Source organism: Poeciliopsis prolifica, unplaced genomic scaffold (genome assembly GCF_027474105.1).
Source record: "Poeciliopsis prolifica strain line A6 unplaced genomic scaffold, Auburn_PproV2 SCAFFOLD040, whole genome shotgun sequence".
Lineage (NCBI taxonomy): Eukaryota > Metazoa > Chordata > Actinopteri > Cyprinodontiformes > Poeciliidae > Poeciliopsis > Poeciliopsis prolifica.
Genome location: NW_026562415.1, coordinates 5,186,424 through 5,195,834, shown reverse-complemented (window position 1 = coordinate 5,195,834; position 9,411 = coordinate 5,186,424).

Genomic DNA, 9,411 nt, shown 5'->3' with positions numbered 1-9,411 from the left:
AAAAATTAATTAGTCTCGCCATGGCTGCAGCATCACTGCGAGGGCAAGCTGCTTTAATTAACATGGTGAGAGCTTAAGTTATTCAGACTGTTAATTCTCTGTGATGTTGCACAAGGCAATAAATGTACACACACACACACACACACACACACACACACACACACACACGCACACACACACACCCACGCACACACACACAATTCATCAAAGTAAACACTTGCACATGAGGCCAGGATTTATTCATGTATGTAAGTAAACAGCGATGCATAATTATGTGGACTGTATACAGAGGTGCAAAATGCAGACAGGAAAATAATATTTTATATAGTAAAATATCTTCCAGCGTTATTAACAGTTATCTTGAGGCACTCACAGATAGCGAACCTGGCCTGTGCATGTTTTCAAATCCCATCTCCTCCGTCGAGAAAAAAAAAAAAAAAAAATCAATAAAAAGCCTTTTTTTGCAGTGGACAGCCAGGAACACAAAAAGACCCCCGGGTAATAAAAGTCATTCCCTGATGTTGCAGCTTCAATCTTTCCGCCACTGGGAAGCCTCACTGATGAGTAAATGAAGTAAGCATGCAGTGGCTTGGCAGCCGCTTCTCTCTTCAGGTCGGGGTCAGACTCAAATTTATCTTTCTCCGATTATAAAAAGAAACTTGTGCCTTTTCTTAGGGTGAGTCATGCGTACAAAATACAGTGAGGACAAAAAAACAAAACATTAAAAAAAACAACAAAAAACAGAAGGCCCTCCCGCACTCGCTCCATTTACAGATTTCCTCTTCTTGTTTTACTTTTTTTTTTTGTTACTGATGCTTCAAACCAAGCAAGTTTGAAAATGGCCATTTTATTTAGCCAGTGTACAAATGACCTTAATCAATCTGCTGAAATGTGAATGTCTTTGCCTTTCTTGCTAAGTCATTAATTTACTGTGATTAAGCAATATAGACCGTAAGAACAAAAAAAAAAAAAAATAAAAATAAAACATGTAAATAGACACTGACTGAGCAGTATGTAGGCTTGAATATCTTATAAGGCAATACTATTTAAGTTCAGGTGAATGACAATTGCTATCCATCAGTTTGAAAAGGCATTTCTAAGGCTTTGAGACACCAGTTGACCATGGAGCAGTGGTGAACTGACCAAAGTATTGGCTAGCAGACCAAGGCTACTCCTGAGCGCACACCAATTATGAGTCCGGGAGGCCACAAAGGGACCGAAAGCAACATTTGTAGTTTTAAATAATGTTTAAAACTATGCCACTATTTCGATTATGTCCCGTTTCTTTCCTCAAACCTCTAGACCGCTACGGCAGATTGCTAGCCAGGCTCAGCTGGTGGGTTCTTCCTGTTAAAAAGGAAGCCGTCCTGCTCACCATCACCAGATGCATGCTCATTTTAAATGAGTCTCAATACAGTCAGATGGAAAACTTTAGTGACTGGCAGAAACTGTAAAGCACCTTGAGATGAACATTATGTCAATTTGAATTACTGAACTTAATTCCACATATTTATGCCAATTCTAAGAAAGCAGTAATAGACGTCTCGTTTATCTTACACACAGCACTTACACATCTCAAATAAAGATATTATTCAGCATGCTCAAAGCTTTTATTGAGCATACTTTCTAACCATTAACATAACATCGGGATTTCTGTCATATTTTTCTCTGCAAATACAGTGGAGATGTGAAGGTCGGTCTCGGATAAATCCTCAGAGGAGAGACGAATGCACATCGTTCCCAGCTGCATGTTCAGTCAGTTTGTTGAATATGCATCAGCCCACGATTCCAAAGGCCCTTGTGGTCCACTCAAGGTAATTAAGCAAAATATGAACAACGGGGTGTTAAAACATCTCAACCTGAGACCGCCCGCAGCTTAGTAGCTCTAGAAAATGCTGCAGTTCTGGGAGGCAGGAGAGGAAAAGGCCAGCAGCGGATCAAAGGTCAAGGAATGTTATTTAAGAGACCCAGAAAAGAAAGAAAAGTTTTTCACACAGCAGTTTGAATTTGAGAATGCCCTTGAAGGCCTCGTTAAACCGCTGCCGCATGACGCGCTTCATGGAGGTTTTAATCATGTTCTGTGTTTTTAATTTGAAGCTATTCAGAAATTTTGGACGAAACCGGAGTTGCGCGGCGCATTCCGTGTGTTAAAATGCGACGCATGCTTCAGGTGATGAGACAGGTTGCCTGGTCTCATGCCTCATCCGGGATAATCAGGAAAGGAATAAACACACAAGCTGCTTTCTGTTAATTTCCCTCCTGACATGCCTACTGTTTTTAATAATAACCGTTTCTTAAAAACACTGATCCCCTACCAATTTGCTCTGTGGGAAGTACAAGCTTTAATAATGGATACTTCCTCCTTCTTTAGATTTTCATCAAGTGGTGTTCTTCAAACACAAAGGATGTTGTATAAACAAAGATGCAGTTCAAACATTGTATTCCTTCAAGAATCAGTAACCAGTATGTGAAATGCACTTCATAGATCAGAAACAGAATCACCCATAAAGCACAAATATAGAAACTTTAGAGGAAATAAAATACGGATGAAGGAACAATACGTACAGGAGTTTACAGTCAATGCTGTTATAAGAAAGAAAAACAGATTATTGTGACAGTGCAAAAAAGAAAAAAAGCTTGGTTTGAGTCATAGTAGAGTAGCTGACTACTCTAGCTGTAAAGTGATCATTATGTACAGAGAAACAGCCTGGGGAAAGAGACGGTCTCTGTGGCAGATGGTTTTTGCAAATAGCTTTCTGTCCTGCCCAGCTGATAGTAAGAGTAAACAGTTTGGGTCCAGGGTGTGTGGGGTCTGCGAAGATGTCAGCTGCCCTTTCCCTGACCCTCGTCTTGTACTAGTTCTGGATGAAGAATATGTTTCTCCTTACTATCTGTTACATAGAGGATGCCAACATTTTGTTTCCAAGCTTCAACATATTGTAAAGAAAAAGAGGGAGAGAGAGAGAGAGAAAAAAAAAACATGGCTAAAACAAAATTTCCACACATTTTCTTGTTTACAAGAAAATGTTTAAATGAATTTAAACAACAAAAGAAACCGAAGGAGTCTGTAAAGTGGGTAATTATATTTTCGGCACACAATGAAGATCGATGGAAGATCAGGTCTCAAACGCTGCTCTGTGGTGATGTCGCCATGATTCCACCTAGTAGTTATAAATACTTCATCTCTCAAATATTAAATCCACAATTCAATTGTCCTGCTTACTAAAAAATATTTGCAATTCTCTGTGGATTTTTTTTGCCTTCACCCATATGGCCACTTATTTTTTGTCATAGCCATAAAAAAAAAAGAAATAAAAGATTTTCAGGGTCACACCTTTGCTGAAGCCTTTCTCTGTCTATTTTTCCCTCTCTGTTCAGGGACGCTCTGTCATCTGCCTCTAAATTAGGCTATTCCATGTCGCTGCCCAATTGCCCAGCAGCATGAAGCTCTGATCACAGCAGTTTAACTGTGCGAGGGCTTCAGCATGCTTTTAATTCCCACAGTAAACCATCTGTGTGGGAAAAAAAAAAGGACTACATTTGGATTTTGCGTTTTTCAGTGTCTTATCCTCGCATCTTGCAGACAAATATGGCTCATTCATCCCTCTTGGATGTTTTGTTTCTTCCCGTTGCTTTTGTCTTTTAGCTGGAGCTAAAGGAGACAGCTGTCTTCTCCACTATTTATAGATCACAGTTTGTCCTTATTTTTCCAGATTTGTCATCCTTTTTATCTCTTTCATTTCTCCTCACCCGGAACTCGGCTGGCTAAGCGCATGAGCCGACTTGTAAGGCTGCAATCAGACGAGCTCTTGCTAAACCTCCTGGGGTTCTTCTGACATCACACACACACGGAAACATAAAAAATAAAAATAAAAAATGAAAAAAAAGTTTTCATTTTTTTGGTATTGCGTGCACATCTGCAGACGCGCACTAAACGACTAGAAGCAGGTCAGAAGCAGGCATCTCAAAATTACATGTGGCGCCTGTTTTTAAATGGCTCTTTTCAACAAATTGTCTCCTTCGGGATTTCTGTTGAGCCGGGGAAAGGTTGTGGTATTAAATTCAGAATCTGTCTTAATGCCATTTGACTAAATTCGTCACTCGTGCTAACTTGTGCGCTGCACGGGAGGAAGCGGTTTCTTACGGGCTCAAGCAAAAAATTTGTCCTGAAGGACACGCCCCTCATCTGGAGGAACTGAACCTTAGTCAGCATTGTCGGGGTTCATCATCATAATGCACGGTGGTCATAGAGATTTCGAGGAAAATAACAGGAAATCATGTCAGTGAAGAACATACAATCCCGACAGCTGTTACCCGGAGGCTGTAGAAGGCTTAACAAAATTTATTAGATTTCTAAAACCCAAATGGTGTCTGGAATAATGCAAGAAATGGGTCCAGGCCTGCAGCCTACCTCATGTCCAGCAGAAAGAAACTGATCAAAGGCAAGCGCCACAAGTTCATTTGCACAAAGGTAACTGTTGGTGCTGTCATAATGACGCTGTATGATTTTAAATGTGTAGATTCCAGAGGTACCTCAAAGGCAGTATGACAACATGTGCTGCAGCAAATGTGGCATTTACAATTAGGCATTTTTCCTGTTTATTTTTAAGCATTTTGCTGAAGGCAGATTCTCAAAAGCTTGTACTATTCAAGTGATTACTCACCAACTTTGTACATGCAAATGCGTCCGACACAGCTTTCACACTCGCATCCAATGAGACTTTTTGTTTTCATTCTTCATCTGAGTTGGGCTTCAGTGCTGATTTCTCCATCGTTTCCTGCAAATAACCGATAATATTAATCATAACACTGTTTGTCGGAGGTTTCCATGCCGGGGTCACATCAATTGTGCTCAAGTAAGAGCCGCACTATTTCAACGTTACTTTTGCTTTTTACTCAAGTAAATGTAAAAAAACAAAAACAAAACAAAAGCAGCTGTCCAAAAAAAATACTCAAGAGTTAAAAATGTATTTGGTAAAAAGGCAACTCAAGTACTGAATAAAGGATCAAAATGTAATGTTTAAAAATTCCCTAATCAGCCACAGAAAAATATAAATTTATATGGTAATTTTGGTATTTTGGGATTATATAAATAACATAATTACAAAATAACAGAAACAGGCCCAAGAAACAAAAAAAAAAAAAAAAAAAAGAAAAACAAATGAAACTAACAAAAACCGCAGGTGTGCATCTCTGTCTGGTGAATTTAGGTTGAAGCTTGTTCTTCATTCACTGAAGTTACTCAAAGTAGGTTTGGGAACCAGAAATTTTACCAAAGAAAAGGTAGCAATACTTCACAATAAGAATTCTCAAGTAAAAGCAAAAATACTACTAAAAGTAAAATTTTCCGCCAAAAAATTACTCAAGCAAATGCAACTGAGTAAATGTAACCAGTTACTACTCAACTCTCATAACCTGTGCAGACATTTAGGAAGGATTAAAGATGGTTACAAAACATGCCTAAGACCAAAATGTTCCATGATAAGTTTTCTGAGGGGATTCTGAGCGATTCGTGGCACAAATGGGATGTTGTCTAGAGAAGATGCAAGTATAAAAAATGTTTAGCCAAAACTAAATAACACCAAACCCGTAAACAATGCAATAAACTTCTGAGTGGGAAAATGTCTGGGGTCAAAGGCAATAGGGAGTGTTTAGCCAGACATGGCAGCTGACCTGGATCTTCATTTTATGTTGCCTTAGAAGCTCAGTGGGCAGTGAGTCCATTTTTAAAGGTGGAGTTTTCCTCAAGGTGAAAACTTTTTGTTTGACTGCAAACTGGCGGTTACCTTCCAAAACATCTAACAGCACATCATCCTCTTCTTGGTCTTCTCAGGTTTCTGTCCTTGTGCATTTCACCAGCAGGTGAATCTCATCAGGCTTTCCATCATGGCACATTTGCTGCTGTGGGACATTTAAGCGTCAGACAGAGAACAGCCACACCACCAGTTGTTTTTCTCAGGCAAAAACCAGTCCAAATTTAAAGAATATTGTCTCATACTCTTAACACTATCTGTTCATTTGTTATCTTCTGTTTTACTTTTGTTTAATAAAACTAAGCAAAATGGTTGACCATGATAATTGAAACAAAGCTGATTTTAAGCCATTCAGCAGTCTATTCAAAGAAAGAAATTCCTGGCAATTTTTTAATCACAACAGTAAACCTTCTGCTTGCAAATAATTTGCACATTTCTGAAAAAAAATCTGGTTTTAGAAGTTATATATATATATATATAATATATATATATATATATATATATATATATATATATATATATATATATATATATATATCACTTATATCCTGCAACTTATATCCAACACACCTAAAGTATTTTCCTGAACTATTTCATAACAAAATTTATTAAATTTCCAAAACCCACATAACTATGACCAAACATTCTGGAAATTTGTTGTGAACTAGACTTTGGGGTGTTTTGGAACAAGCACATGTCTAAATGCTCCAGAATAGAAACTCCTGGCATAAAGAGATCAAATCAGAAATGTTTGTACAAAATGATTCAAATTCCAAGCTACCTATCTATAAAGTTACTTCCAGTACCAAACACACTGCAGAGGGTGTGGCGTGTTTGGACGGGTTTACAAGACTATCCGTTTCTCTGAAAATATTTGTCCATAACGTTACATTTGATGAACTATCCAGCATGGAACAGACGTGGATTATTAATGACATGGACATTCACTATCTTACTGTAGTTTGTAAATGTTGAATTTAAGGTTATGACGAAGGAGGTGATGGCCAAAAATAAGCCCTGAAATGGATGCTTCGTGACATGTTCCCGGTTTTGCTTCTGTAGGTTGATGGCAACTTGGGCATTCATGTGCAAGAACTTCTCTGTATCCACATATCCTGCATTTTAAAAGTGACATCAGCAACTTTTCAGACGTCCAAAGCTCACAAAGCATCAGCTTATTGTCATTCTACGTGACGAAAAAATAAAGTTTGTCCTTGCAACTTTTCGCACACTTTTCCCAGAGGAAATCCAGTTTCCACCAGTTAATCTTAAAAGCACGCTTCATGGGATTCATTTAGCAGATGTGTTTTATTCCGAGCTACCGAGGTGCACTGAAAACCCTCGGCTGAGTCTCGCAGATGACATCTAAATGAGCATTTGTCGGGAGCGGAACTACGAGGTTAAAGCCTGGCCGACTTAGGAAGACATCTGGGCTTCCAGATGTGTGATGAGAATGGAAAATCTCATCTGTTTCACTAAGCCTGCTCAGCCTCGCCCCATCCCGCCTCAACCCAACTGTGACAGCGCGGCTAATTACCGAACCTCCGATCCCACACAGACGGCTGACAGTCCTTTTAGGCTCCGATTTACGCTTTTTAATTAAATCTGGCATATCGGCATCATCTGGCTCATACTAAGCGAATCTGGCTGCCTGTGAGAACCGACGGCTTAGCTTGATTTAAGACGAACTCTAATAATAATTTTCATAGCCCGACTAATAAAAAGAATTTAAAAATCGATTTGCATTTTGATCATCGTTCTGATTTCTGTCTCTCTCTCAGCGTATCGGGGCGACACAAAAATCTATGTATGCCGAGAGGAGCAAAGGCTGCCCACATAAAAGACAGATCATATTTGCCTAAATTCACAGTGTTGACCTTGAATTCACAAAGAGAAACGATGGAATTGCTGATGCTGAAAGGTCGGCTTCATCCGACCCCAATTCTGCTGAAGCTCATAACTCTTGCCCAGACTAACTATAGTTGAAGTGTCATGTGTCGTCTTTTTATTATCCCAGTAGCCAGTTAGAGACCCATGAAAAGGCCTTGACATTTACCCCCAACGCTTCTGAATGTTTCCTAAAGTGTTGAATTGGAAGACAGACTTACAGACGTAACATATTAACATAATTACTGTTTGCTATTTACTTTAAACGTTAAGTCTATTTTATTAATTAATCCTGAGTCTGTGTATTGGATTATAGCATGTTAGGTGAACTACAAGTTATCTTACTGTGGAATATTGTGTTTCCTACAGACTGTGAAATAGTAAAAAAAAAAAAAAAAACACTCAAAGTTCACTTTAAAAGTTATTTGAAGGTAGCGACCAGATGGGGGAAATTGATAATCTTTGATAAAAAGCGAAAGTCATGTGAGAATTTCTGAAAATCCATCAGAATAAATGAAAAAACAAAACCCCCAAAAAACATCACATCTAATTATTAACTTGTCCTCTTGTCATTATAATTAATAGGGATAAAAGCTTTTATACCTGAATAAATCTACGATATAGATGTGACCATTGCCTCGACCCCCTTCCCTTTGGTTGCGCCACTGCTGTGAAAATGGAGCAGTCTGTCCAGCAAGCAGCATTAAATCCAGCATGGTGTAAAAGCCTCTGAACAGACTTGTAATGCGAGATAATAGCTTTGACATTTCAGTGTCAGGCGTACAGCAGGACACAGTGAGCCAGACTTCTGGAAAGAACTGCAAAAATAATAGTAATATAAAAAATATATATATATAAAACAAAATACCTTTGCAGGTGCAAAAGTTAGGATGCAACCTGCTAATTTTTAATGCAGACTTAAATGTGTTGATAAAGCATCCAAGATATTCTAAAGGTACAGCTGTTGTATTTATGTCATCTGGTGTTTCATCTGACAAGATGATTTCCACAAAAAAAGTGGCTTTTGCATTTTTTTTTTTCACAATACATCATCGAAACTCTATTCTATTTAATTTGAAAGACCAACACAAAGAAGCATAATCCTGAATTTCACCCCCAACCCCCTTTTGTGCAACGAAACAAAATGAACAGCTTAAATGCATTTGCCACTAAGTGGAGTTTGCTCGGCGTTCTGAGTCTCCCTCGTCTCAGGAAGCCTGAGGGGCCGATTGCCGGGGCAAAGTTTGGGGGGGAGACCTTTAAAAGATCAAAGCGGCGGCATTTGTGTAGCTGGGAGAGCCGAGGACAAGAGAACAACAAACGTTTTGTTCAGAATATTCAACCGTTTGGCGAAGATGAGCCCTCTTCCTCCACATGGACATTTTCAATAACATTTCCAACAAATCAGAATTGATCATGTTTATTTGTTTGTTTACATTTGTTCCAACAGTAGAGATATTTGCACATGAATGATGCTACCCGACCTTCTTTGGAAACACTTGTGAAACTCTCTCCCCTTAAAGCAGCAAAGCATTGCACGGAGGAATCGTCAAAATGGGTTCTGGTGTTCTGTGCGACAAAACGAAGCAACGTGTTCCGGGGTGATTAAATGCTTTCTACATCGCAGCATACATTTGTACTAAATGCAAGAACTCTGAAGCTTGATTGGAGAAAACGACTGAAGAGCGTTGCAGAACGGTGTAAAATCACGTTTGTAAAGTTTTGATTTACAAGAGGAGACGAGAGCGCAGGCATGATGAGCACAAATCAC